Source organism: Corvus brachyrhynchos, unplaced genomic scaffold (genome assembly GCF_000691975.1).
Source record: "Corvus brachyrhynchos isolate BGI_N302 unplaced genomic scaffold, ASM69197v1 scaffold45, whole genome shotgun sequence".
Taxonomy (NCBI): Eukaryota; Metazoa; Chordata; class Aves; order Passeriformes; family Corvidae; genus Corvus; species Corvus brachyrhynchos.
Genome location: NW_008238361.1, coordinates 2133814 through 2146393, shown reverse-complemented (window position 1 = coordinate 2146393; position 12580 = coordinate 2133814). Strand labels below are relative to the sequence as shown.

Sequence of the window (12580 nt, the reverse complement as noted above, 5' to 3'; positions counted from 1 at the left end):
TATGACTTATGGCCATGTCTGCATGGACACTCACTCCAAGGGATTCCAGCCCCATGATTTAGTACTCCTACTTCAGGGCTCAAATGCTGCTTTGCCTTATTTATTCAAGACACCTGAATGTGCCTTTGTCTGGTCTCTTAAGGAATAATGGCATGGAAAGAGGAAGAGAAGGGAATGTGCAGGACAAGGTTTAACAGCGTCCGTGGAGCTGGAATTGTAAACAAGGGAAGATAACAGGGAAATGCTCGGGCTGGAGTAGGGAATTCGAGCTGGAAATAAAAGGTGAAATGGAGAAAGAGAAGATTAAGACTAAATGTCATGGAAGAGCATTCAGCAAGACTCGTGGCTTTTTCGATGATTCTTCCAAAGAAAGCAAGGGAAAAACTGCTTTGGGACAAAGGCCCTTTTTTTTTTTTTTTTTTTTTTTTTTTTTGTCTTTTTCCTTTCTTTGTTTGTTTATTTTTGTTTGGGTTTGGTTTTGTTTTGGTTTTTGGTGGTTTGGTTTTGTTTGCTTTTTCGTTTTTTTCCTGTTTCTTTCCTTCGGCTTAACCACTCCATGTAAAAGAATCTCATCTGGGTATACAAAAGAATGCATTAAATTTTTGAGGCATGGCTGTGGACCTCAGCATCCCTGGGACTGCTGTGATGGTGCCACGAAGCTTCACTGACCCGGAGGCGCCGGCTTTGCCGGCAGCATCTCAGAGTGCAGCGTCCTCATGTTGTACATCTGGAGCAGCTCTGTGCTCTGTGGAGTCCTGGAATGGCTTGGGTTGGAAGGGATCTTAAAGCCCATCCAGTGCCACCCCTGCTGTGGGCTGGGACACCTTCCACCATCCCAGGTTGGTCCAAGCCCCAGTGTCCAGCCTGGCCTTGGGCACTTCCAGGGATCCAGGGGCAGCCCCAGCTGCTCTGGGCATCCTGTGCCAGGGCCTGCCCTCCCTCCCAGGGAAGGATTTCTTTTTCATAGTAAAGAATTCTACTAATTCTCCATAGTAAAGAATTCTGTTTATAGTGAAGAATTTTTTTTTGTAGTAAAGAATTTCCTTCACTGACTTCAGTGGGACTTAGTAGGAATGGAGAGACTAAGGTAGTTCAGGATTCAGTTTTAGATAAGTTGAAAAACATGAGAGTAAAAACTGGGCTGAAGTGGGCTGAGATGAAGAGAGGAAGATGGGAAGAAATTAAGCTTTTATACGAGTGTTTTGCTTTTTTTGTTTGTTTTTAATGCCTGTAAATGCTGTTGCTTTATTTACCGTGAGAAGGACCTAGATGACAATTCCAGCAGTGATGTGGACTATATAATTTGAGATTAAAATCTTTCTGTATAAGAGTAAAAAGAGCGTGAGTGGCAAAGAAACCACCCAAATTTAAACCTTTAAATGTGTCAGATGACAGTTTTGAACAACATCATTATTTTGGCATGGCTACTCCTTGGCTAAGCTTTTAATGTCTTTCCTTGAAAACTTTAGTATTATCTCCAGTGGTATAAAATTCTGGCAGATCAAAATTGCTTTGGTGGTTGAAACTGGCAACACCTCCCTGAAAAGGAGAATTTGCCTTTTTCTCCAGCAGCCAAACTGGCTGGAGGAATTTCTGCCCACTTCCTCTTGCCCATTCATTCCCTCTCCACATGAAGGTTTTCTCCCCTTTTTGTGGTGGTGTCTCTGTGGGCTAAAGAAATGGAGCAGATAAAACAGATTTTTGTGTGTTTTTATTGGGAGGGGTGATTTAGATGGGTTCTACAAAATCTCCTCCAATGGGTTCAGTTTTTGGGGGGGAGCTGTTTGTTTGACTTGAACCTTTGCAGTTTTCTTTTCCCCACATGTATATTTCCAGTCTTCTACCTATCCCAAACAACCATTAGAAACTAAAGGATCTTTTAAACCATGAAGAACTTCTAAGAAACTTTTAAATATAAACCACAATTTTATCTTTGGGTTCAAGAAGTTGGGTTTTTTGCTGCCCCAAGAGGTTTTATGGCAACGCAGACACTCCAGATTTCCTTTTCTTGGAGAGCAGCCAGTCTTATCCATAACCCAGCATTATTCCAAGCAGCTTTTCCACAGTTAGGCTGGGAAGAGGCAAACTGCACCCTTGATCCATTGGGATACTGAGGGAGTGAAGCCAACACAGCCCCGGGTGGTTCCTCCTGGTGACAGAAATGGGGATGTGCCGATTGTGGCTCTCCCAGGAAATGTCTGGAAAAACTAACAAGGTCGTTTTCTTAACAGAACATTTCCAAACCTCATTTCAGCCAGGCAGGAAGGGAATTCTGCTTTTATCTGCTGCTGCCTTAATTGTCCACGTGGCTGTTGTGGAGATGTCTCGGGTGATAGTGGTGCCTCTCCAAGCCCCCCAGGAGGAGGCAGTTCCCCTGGAAGGTTTTCTTTTTAATAAAGATAAGATGGAAGGAGTAATGATGGAGACAAAACTGATAAGGGCAGGAATATCAGAAGGAATGGCAGAGCAAAGGCAGAGCTCTTGACTGAACGTGCCTTAAACAGGGATGTGTGCCCGTGGGAATCCTTGTGGCTTCCTGAGCTTTGGAAAGCACAGGTAGCTGGGAAAAAAAATTATGAAGTCCACCCAGAATTATGTTTTTCCTTATTTAATAAAAAAATAAAGAGGGGCAAAAACCTATTAAAACTTTTTCTTTAATGTGCCTAAACCCTCTGCTTTTCCAGCAGGCAGCGCAGTGAGCTGTGAGGAAATGGGATTTTATCTTCTATTTCACAAGGAAGGAATATGGGCACAGCTTCAAATAAATTTGCTATTAAGAAAAAGTCCATTATTACATTTAAGGAGTATTCTGAAGTTTCCAGGAGTGATTTGCAGGGGCTGATCTGTATGAGCTGCACACGCAGCTGAAAAGGGAGATAAATTCCTTTCTGTTAGTAACACAATCATCTCCCAAGGTATTTTTTATTAAATTAGATTGGCATAAGTAAAGTGCTCCTGATGTCATTTGTGGATGCACCTAAATCATCAGCTAAAGAGCAGCTGATCTAAGTTTGGCCAAAGGAAGGAATGAAGTTTTGGAAGATTATATTCTTTGTTCCTGATTCCAATCAATCAGAATTTGATATTTGTGTACGGGCTTGTTTTAAAAGCATTGTAATTATGGCAGTGCTATAAATCTTACGTTAATGGAGACGGAAAAAATATTAAATGTGACCCATACTTAGAGCCTAAATATTCAGTGGATGTTCTTTATGGAATGAGGATGAAGGGAAAGCAGGGAGAATAATAGGTATATGTGAATGTAGGCCTGGAGAAGTGGGATAGAAGGATTAAAAACATTTTAATTTTGCATAAAATCTTTTACTAGATTTCAGTTTGATGGTGAACATGCACTGCTATATAAAGAAGTATTCCTCCGTTAAATCTTGTGGGATTTGGAGGCACTTATGAATTAATTTGTTTCCAGGAGTTCCATCAAAAGAGAAATCCTTTGTAAAACTGCAGGTGTTAAAATACAGACCAAAAAAACACTTCTTGGTCTGGGAAATTAGACACAGTTCTTAGTCAAATATTGAAATTAAAATGCAGAAAGGACCCCTGAAACCTGTTAATTATTACTCTCAGATTTCAGAGAAATTCTTTTCCAGACTTACTTTCAGGTTTTCTTTCCTTAAAAATAAATAAGATATTTGTGATTTCATGGAAATCCTTCCAATGATACCAAGATTTATTGTTTAAACGTTGATAGCAGTTAAATAAATTAAAATATCCAAGAGAGGAGCGACTAGTGCAGACCCAGGGCCATCCCAGCCATGGCAGTGCCCAAAAAGAGGCAGAAACTGCTTGAAACATGGTGTAAACCTCTGCATTTTGTGCTGAATAATTGTAATCAATGAAAAGAACAGGAAAATACTGTTGAATGGAAACTGTCATAAGATCAGCCAATTAATACAATTCTTCTGTTGTGTTTGATTGCCTTTTCTGTCCTTGGAAGAAGCCAGAAAATAAACCAAGAGATGTATCTGAAGAGATGCATTTTTTCCTTTGGCTGTGTAACTACACATTGATACATTCATAAATTTACTACATTTTGGGCTTCTGAATGTTTCTAATTTCATTTTGGAGGAGAAAAATATTTCTTCGAACAACTGAGGCTCAACACTGTGCCATTTTTTTCCCTTTTTAAAAGGAATTCTCTGAAGAGATGTCAGTGTTTTATCTGCAGTGAAGTGTCCTCTTTTCAGGTTTTGATTCAGTGGCATCATTTCTGGTACCCAGTGTTTGAAAGCAGAGGAGCATTAATTATTTTATAATAGTAAATGTCAGCGTGCAGTTGTCTCAAAACCCACCAAAAATAGAACTTTCAGCCCAACTTGCACCCTCTTTGCAGGTTTTGAACGCGAGCACCGCTAGGAAATAACCATTTGGAAATTAAAGCTTTGATTCCACAGTTGTCTAATTCAGCCCCTTCAGTTTTTAGCTCTAAGTTTAGAAAAAATGGGAGTGTGGCATCAGTTGCCTGTGCAGATTTGTTACAGACACAGCCTGCCCTGGAGGCAGCAAACGCTGTCAGGGTGACAGCCACTGCCACAAACCAAAGGGGAATATTTTTGGAACCATCCAAACAGCAGAGGAAGAACATCCTGTTATAAACACAGTGATACTTGCATGGCTAGAAAAATATTATTCTCTTTTCTTTCTCCAACACAAGAAAATAAACAACAGGGAGCGTTCTCACCCTTGCATTCATTTTTCCTGGTTTGCACATTTTTCGGGAGAACCCCGGCTCCTTGCAGGGTTGGAAGCACTGGGTGACAGCTGACAGGAATTTTGTGTTTCCCTTCCAACTGTGTCACCACCATAGCAGGGATTTGAGGAGGTCACTAAAACTCACTGTGCCACCACGGTTTTCTGGGAGTAGAATAAGGCTCTGTCACCTCCACGTGACTTGGGAAGTGAATTACGCTCGGGAGTGTATTTTTGGATACAGGACATGTTTGGGTGAATGGCAGTGTAGATGCAAAGGGGTCTCTTTTATACCTAGAAATTGCAAAAGTTCTCTTTTTTTAGAGACAGTTTGAATTTGCTGCTGCGTCACCTGAGGTGAGGGACGTGTGAGTGGTCTCTCAGTGGTTATTTTAATGAGTCTGAATTCAGAGAGCACTTGGGTGAAATATGAGTAAATCTCATTACTCTGACAGTGGTTGCCTGACTACAAAGAAAGTTTATATTTAGTAAACCACTCACTCCTGTGACCTAGTTTGCTGTGGATGATAATTTTCTTAGCGTGGCATTGAGCTCACTTTCCCCTGTTCAATTTCCATGAATGAGGGATTCTTCCCATCCCTTGTTTTCTGGGCTACTCAGAAAGGAAGACTCGTGGAAGTTAACTCAGTCCATGGGATTTCTTCCCAATCTCCCATCCATCCCTGCCCTCTGGCAGTGTGAATCCATTCCCTGTGTCCTGTCCCTCCATGCCTTGTCCCCAGTCCCTCTGCAGCTCTCCTGGAGCCCCTTTAGGGGGGCTTTGAGCTCTCCCTGGAGGGCTTTGAGCTCTCCCTGGAGCCTTCCCTTCTCCAGGTGAACCTTCCCAGCTCTCCCACCCCGTGGCCTCTTCTGTGCTCTGTTACACTGTTCAGCTTTAAAGAGAGATTAGCTGCTAAAAAAGTATTTAGAAGTAATCCAGAAAGGAAGAAAATGGAGATATTCGTGTTTGGAAGATAAATGGGATTTCTTTCTGATGTAGTTTGTGTCTCATTGAGGGCTGGGGGATTTATTTCTTCCAGAAATATTTTGGTTCTCAGAAATTTTGATAGCAGTGGGATTTTGCCTGTAGTAAAAGATAAAGTATCTGTTGTCTATATACATAGAGAAAACACATTTGTTTATTCTGTATATTTATGTACATATACTGCTTATATATAATGTGGGGGTTAGACTTAAATATGAATAAATAGAGACAAATATCTGGTGCAGAAGCAGTGCCCCACACCACAGCATCCCCAAAACTGCCCTTCCCCAGAATACCAGAAATTAAATTAGTACAATTAGTGAGGCTTTCCTACTTTTAGTTACAATATCTTCTTGTTTTCTAATGGTAATTAGAAAATTCTGTTCTATTGGTGTCAATAAAATGGTAAATAACAGTTAAAAGCAGGATGGAATTCTTCCTTAGGACAATCTTGGAGAAGACTCATCTGTCATGTGATCTCATTAGTCCTTGCTCGCTCATCTCTGACAAAAACAAGCTGACCTGCTTTATTTATTTCTCACTTCAAACTATTAATTTAAAAGAAAGATTGAGGCAGCCTTTTCAGCATTATTGTGGAATAAAAAAGGGAAAACACGCATGTGTTTTCTTCATTCTTTTCCAGTGGTAGCCTGTGGAACTCAGCTGGATCATGGTGGGGGTTCTGAGCTCAGAGGAGAATCTAGCCCTGCTCATTCTTGCATATTCCTGGTCCTGTCCTCCTCCTGCACTGCACCCCTCAGGTGTGAAAATACAAAGAAAGATCCCTTCAGTGTTTTTCCAATCTGCTGGTCCTTTACAAAAAACCAAAAAAAGAATTAGGAGATACTTCCCTAACTCTGTGTGCAGAGACTGTGTTATGCATCGAAAATTTCTGCTGTTTCCTGCGTGCATTTATCTTGCTGTGGAATAATTTTCATGTGACTGCAAGGATTTTTTCTCACAAACAAGAAAAACACCTCCCAGAGGCAATGGCTGATGGAGATTGCAGAGGCTTTGGAGTGTTTCTGTGTGGTGCATCCCAAATATTCCCTTAGCTAACAGAAAATGATGTGAGATTTTGCACCTGTCTGAGCTGACAGGTTTCTTTTCATTCCTAAACATCTCTAGGAAGCTCAGGCATATTTGTCACCCATGAGATTGAAGAATCATCATGGAATCCTGGAATGGGTTGGGTTGGAAAGGACTTTAAAGCCCATCCAGTGCCACCCCTGCCATGGGCAGGGACACCTTCCATTATCCCAGCTTGCTCCAAGCCTCAATGTCCAACCTGGCCTTGGATACTGCCAGGCATCCAGGGGCAGCCACAGCTTCTCTGGGAAATCCACTCCAGGGTCTCCCCACCCTCACAGCCAAGAATTTCTAAATTACTTTTGATTGAGTAATGAATTTTCAAACATTTAATAATTATTGTCGTGTGTTCACGCAGTTCAGCTTCTTCAAAGTTGCTACATGGGAATAAATTAAGGAAAATTTATAGGAAGATTCATATCTCAGAAGATACTAAATGTTGAGTTGTAGCTAAAGAAATGTTTTGTCCCCAGTCCAGGAAGAAATTTTTTTTAAAAAAAGAGAAATCAAAACAGATTCTTCCATTTGAGCAGAGACATATGTTTGGTGGGTTGGCACCAGACTAGGATGCAGAATCCTGTAGAACCAACTCTTCATACTCTGGGATATTTAGAGGAACAACATTCAAAATAAGGTGCTGGAGAATATAAGAAAACCAGAAAAATTTAAAAAGAAGAATGGGGAGCACCTGAAGAGCAGCACAAAGGAATTGCAGGCTCCTGGGCTGTGGTGACTAGGAAAGGGTGTTCAGGATCCATAGGGATCTGCTGGATGGGAATTGGAGCAACCTGGGATAGTAGGAGGTGTCCCTGCCCATGGCAAGGGCTGGAACTGGATGGGCTTTAAGGTCCCTTCTATCCCAAAGCATCCTGGAATTCTGTGGAACTGTGTCTCCATTGGTGTCTGTATCAAATGCCTTTCAGGAATCCACACTGTAAATAACATCATGTGCATTTAAACAGAAAACGTTTAATCTCATCAATAAATTCCCATTAATTGAAGGTGAGATCAGAGTGTCTCCTCCTGGTCTTAGGGTGATGATCATAAAATCAGATGAAGAAAAAATTAAGCACTTGGGTGCCATTCAGCAAAATTAACAGGTCCCAAGAAATTCAGCAGATTCCCTTGAAAGATGTGGTTAAACCCAGAAGAAATTTCTTCCCAGTGCTCTGATGCTCCAAGCCCTTGGAGAAGGCTTAGAGGTTTTGAGAACAAAATTAATGATACCCTTACAATTATTGCAGTTGTTCTGGTTGAGAGTGATGATTAAATCCGATCAGAAATAACATCTGCAGTGGGAACAGAGTTGAAGTATCTGGATTGTGGTTGTGCAGTTCACAAAGAAAATAGAAAATATCATCTATTAACACAAAAGGCAACGTGAGAATGATTTACTTGTCAGGCAAAAAAATAAAATACAGATCTTTTCATGGCACTGAAAGAAATCTGGGGAGATTAAGAACTGAATGGGAAGTCTGAAGCACAGTTGATAGAAAACCTAAACACCAAATTATGTGAACAAAGTCATTTTTAGTGAAGACAAGTCCCAGACACTGAACCACTCTGGAGACTCCAAACAAGAGCTGTTTAGAGTGGCACAATGAAATATTGCATTCTCATCCCAGAGCTGCTCCACATTATATGTTTTCCCTTTAAAATGCCATTTTTCACTCCAATTCTCAGTCCATTTTCCAGTTTTCAGCAGGTGAGCTTCCTCCTTTGGAGCCACTGATCCAAATTCTGTGCTGAACTCCTTAAAGAAATCTGTTGTTGGATCCTGCCTTGGCTTCTGTACCAGTTGATTCCTTGGACTTCACTGGGTTGGCTTAGAGACCAAATAAAGGACACCAAAGCCAACAGAGCTGTCAAAAAGTGGTGCTGGTTGAACTCGATGATCCTCAAGGCTTTTTCCAACCTTAACTACTGATTCCAAGGGGTTGTAGGTTTTGGCTGCACAGGGCGTGGATTTAAAGGTGATGGGTTTGGGTTTAGGGCTATTGGGGCTGGAAAAGCCCTCCAAGGCCATGGAGTCCCAGCTGTGCCCGATGCCCACCTTGTCACCAGCCCAGAGCCCTGAGTGCCACCTCCAGGCATTCCTTAGACCTCAGTGCACCGACATTTGGTGTCTTGGATTGGGTGGTTCAGTGATGCTGAGCTCATCACCAGATCCTTCTCACCTCTTGTTTCACAGAAACTTCTGTGACTTCCAGGTATTCCTTGAGCCTTCAATTACAAAAGCCACCTTTTTGTGTTCCTCTCCTGCCCCTCAACCCCACCTTGAACCATATCTGGAAATTCACCACCAATCTGCCTGGGCAGCGTCGCTCCCAGTGCCTGCACAGCAGCTTCTTAGGACTTTACTGGCTCATTTTGTGTCTGGAAAGTTTTCCCCGCACTGATCCATCACTTCCCAGCTGGGCAGGCGTGGAGGTGCAGGGACAGCCAGTTATTTTCTCAGAGGTGCATGAGAAAGAGAGGGAACATAATCGTGGGCAACTTTATTTCAGAGACTGATGTGAGTTATGTCCTCTTCGAGGATTTTACATTTTTGGAAGCTCAACGAAGAGCAGAGTATCCATGTAGATATTCCATAACTTGCTGGTTTCTGGGAGAAGTTGGTTTGAAAGGTGTTTTTTCTCAGGTGATGGAAGTCAGGGGCGTTTTCCTTTGCTCCGAGTTTGATTCCTCCATGGTCTGAGAAAGTCTAAACCAAGTGGAATTGACTGAGTAAAAAAGAAAAATTGTTTACAAGACAAAAACTTTTGGACCTGATGAATTTTGTAGTGATTTAATTTTTTATATTCATCTTTCTGTAGTTACAGGGCTGAGATATGAAAGCAGCACAAACAAATGATGCTGTGTGGTTTTATTGTTGAATAATTTTATTTTTTAAAAGCATAACTGGCATTTATAGTGACCTTGTCTTAAAGTTACCTTTAATTTCAGTCTAGGGAGGTGATTTAACTTTTCATAATTTATTAGTGCTTATAATATGTCACATTTCAATACTAATTGGTAATTTTATTTAATTTAAATTTTAACTCATGGGATCCTTGCTGTTGTTACTTTGGTCTAACAGTGAATTCCCCAAGTCAGGTGTATTTTTATATATATTAATGCAGGGTAATTATCATATTCCTCAAGCAGATAAATCCCTTCCCATATATGGCTCTGATGCTTGATTGTTTATTTTTAACAGCAGCTCCCAAATTCATGTGTTGCATGAAATTGTGCCTTTTTAATAAATAAATAAATCAGTATTTAGCTCTCCTGGCTGATTTTCTGCTCTGCTGTTGTTCTGCAGATCCTTGTTGACGATGGTGGTCGCTGGAGGCAGCACTGTTGAAGATTATCTCATTTACAGACAAGATCTCTGAAATCTGTTTCCTTCAGACAGCAGAGGTAACTCAAATAATCCACATTATGCATTTGTCTAGCAGTAGTAAGTTTGGTTTTGACCTCCAAAATTGAACCGCGGCTGAAGTTTGGGAATCTGACCACTCTGCCAACTTTTAACCTCTTTTTTAATGTTTATTTATTCTAAAGTGAAAAATTATCTCCATGGAAAGAGCTCAGTTTCTTCTCCTCCTTTCAGTCACAAGAATATGAGTCCTTCCTTAGCTTCTCCTTTTTCCTGCGTTTGATGTTTTTCTTTCTTTTTCTTTTCTCGTGAGTTTTCTCACCTGCAGATCAGTTACAATATTTTTGTGGTACTGATGAGACCCAGCACTACCTTAAAACCTGAAGAGTAATTGAGGGTGGGCCTTATGCCCAAAAAGACAAAAACTAGGTGAAAAAAGGGTAGAACAGTGGTCAATCTCTTGAAGGTTTCTATAGAATTTAAAAATGTGACTTCTTTAAATTAAATACTGAAAGCACAAATCTGATGTGTCCTGTGCCATTTATTTTCTCTGCATGTGTTATTTATCATCAATGTGTGGTCTTCTGAGCCAAATAAATGTGAGGATATTCAGGAGAGTTTTGTTTATGTATCATTTTTTCCTATTTTGAAACTAACTCAGTATAACACTGTAGGTAATATGGGACCATTTTTTTTCTGTTATGGAAGTAGAGCTAATTTTCCCACTCATTATCTGCTGTTAATTTAATGTGTGGCAATATCTGAAATTTAGTGCTGATTATGGCAGTAGATTTTTGGTTAGCAGTACAGCTCATCTATGAGCAAACCAATTAAGACATCATTTCAGAATATAATTGAGCTCCTAATGGAGCACTTGAATTCACTGGGAATTTACATATTTGCTTTTCTTTGCTGTAGCAGAGAGGTCCAAAATGAGGCTACAGCTTCAGTTTTGAACTTCTGGAGGCACCAACTCGAGCTGAGGCTTTTCAAAGTCAAGCCTGTAAAATGCTCTTGAATAAGGGCATGGATAAATTCATGGATAAGCTCCTTAATGCTCATATCTGAACTTTGGATGGCTCTTGGGAGCTGGGAATTTGAGGAATCAACCTCCACTGTTCTTAGGGTGCTGACGCCCAGGTGATGCTCTGATGCAGCACAGTTAAAACTGACTTAAACACAAAGTTCATCCAGTGTTTGTAATAAATTTTTTTCTTTTACTCATGTCTGGATCTGCTGGGAAAGGGGTCATTCTGCAAATCTTTATAGTACATATCTTTATAATAAATATATAATATATATAATCTCTGTTTTCAAGCAGCATCAATAGAGAATTCGTGGAAGTGCTTCGTTAGCCCAGACAAATTAAGTGTCTCATTTATGGAGTCTTTGAAAATGAAGTTAAAAAGTGAAGGCAGTTCTCTTCCCTTCTCATTTTCCCTTAGTTTGGGGATTTTTTTGACCCTCAGAAGGAAGATTTTTACATTGAAAAGACAAACAGAGCTGATAGAGGTTATTGATACCTCTGCCTTATTGAGGGGTTGGGTTTGTTTTGTTGTCACTCTTCCCTTCCAGGATAGACCTTTGCATATGTTTTTATTTGTTCTAAAAGGGGAATCTACACCAGTTGGTGAAGGAAAACCAAATGTTTTGGGGGAATAATTATCAAAGTCTGTGTTTGGGTTCCGAAAAAGCCTTTTTTAATGTGAAAAACTAGGGCAGAGAAAGTGGTTTTCTCTGTAAAGTTCCTGTTGTACTGGTTATTTCCTGAAAGTTTTAATATGTAAATGATGATAAACCTCAGGATGCTTCAGTGAAATCCAAGAAAACATTTAGTTCTCATTCTCAGCATCTTAGCTTGTTTTTTGAACTCTTTTTTTCCCCCCACTAAAGTGCTCACAGCTGTACAGGTACTGCAGCCACTGCTGCTGTTCCATTTGATCTATTTTTAAAAGCAGGGGCTCTGTGGATGGAATCCACATTCCTGTGGAGCCCAGTATTCCCAAACCTTCCTGACCCTGCCTCACCCCCTCAGACCTCGTGCATTATCTTTAATTATATGATAATATGCTATTTTCCTCCATAGGAAACCCTTCCATTAAATAGATGGAATTTAACCAGCAATCCGCTGGCTTTAATTGTTCAATCCTTCCTTCCTCAGTAATGTCCAGGCCTTTCCCTGCAGATGGAATTCACAATTTGCCTTCGTGCTTTACTGCACCTTTTAGCAACAGGTGCTAATTTTTGGAGAATCCCACACTGGTTTAGGTTGGAGGGGACATTAAAATTCATCCAGTTCCATGGCAGGGACACCTCCCACTGTCCCAGGCTGCTCCAAGCCCCATCCAGCCTGGCCTGGGACACTGCCAGGGATCCAGGGGCAGCCCCAGCTTCTCTGGGCACCCTGTGCCAGGGCCTCACTGCAAGGCCACAATGAG

At 40.9% G+C, this 12580-nt stretch overlaps 1 long non-coding RNA gene across 2 annotated transcripts in view; it reads left to right on the top strand.

Moving 5' to 3' along the window:
* The window catches only part of LOC108447098, a 64150-nt gene that overhangs the window by 32449 nt on the left and 19121 nt on the right, over positions 1–12580 (top strand). For both annotated transcript variants that reach the window (XR_001862498.1, XR_001862499.1), the window contains exon 2: positions 10086–10183. This is a non-coding gene — a long non-coding RNA (uncharacterized LOC108447098). The remainder of the gene's footprint in view (positions 1–10085; positions 10184–12580) is intronic.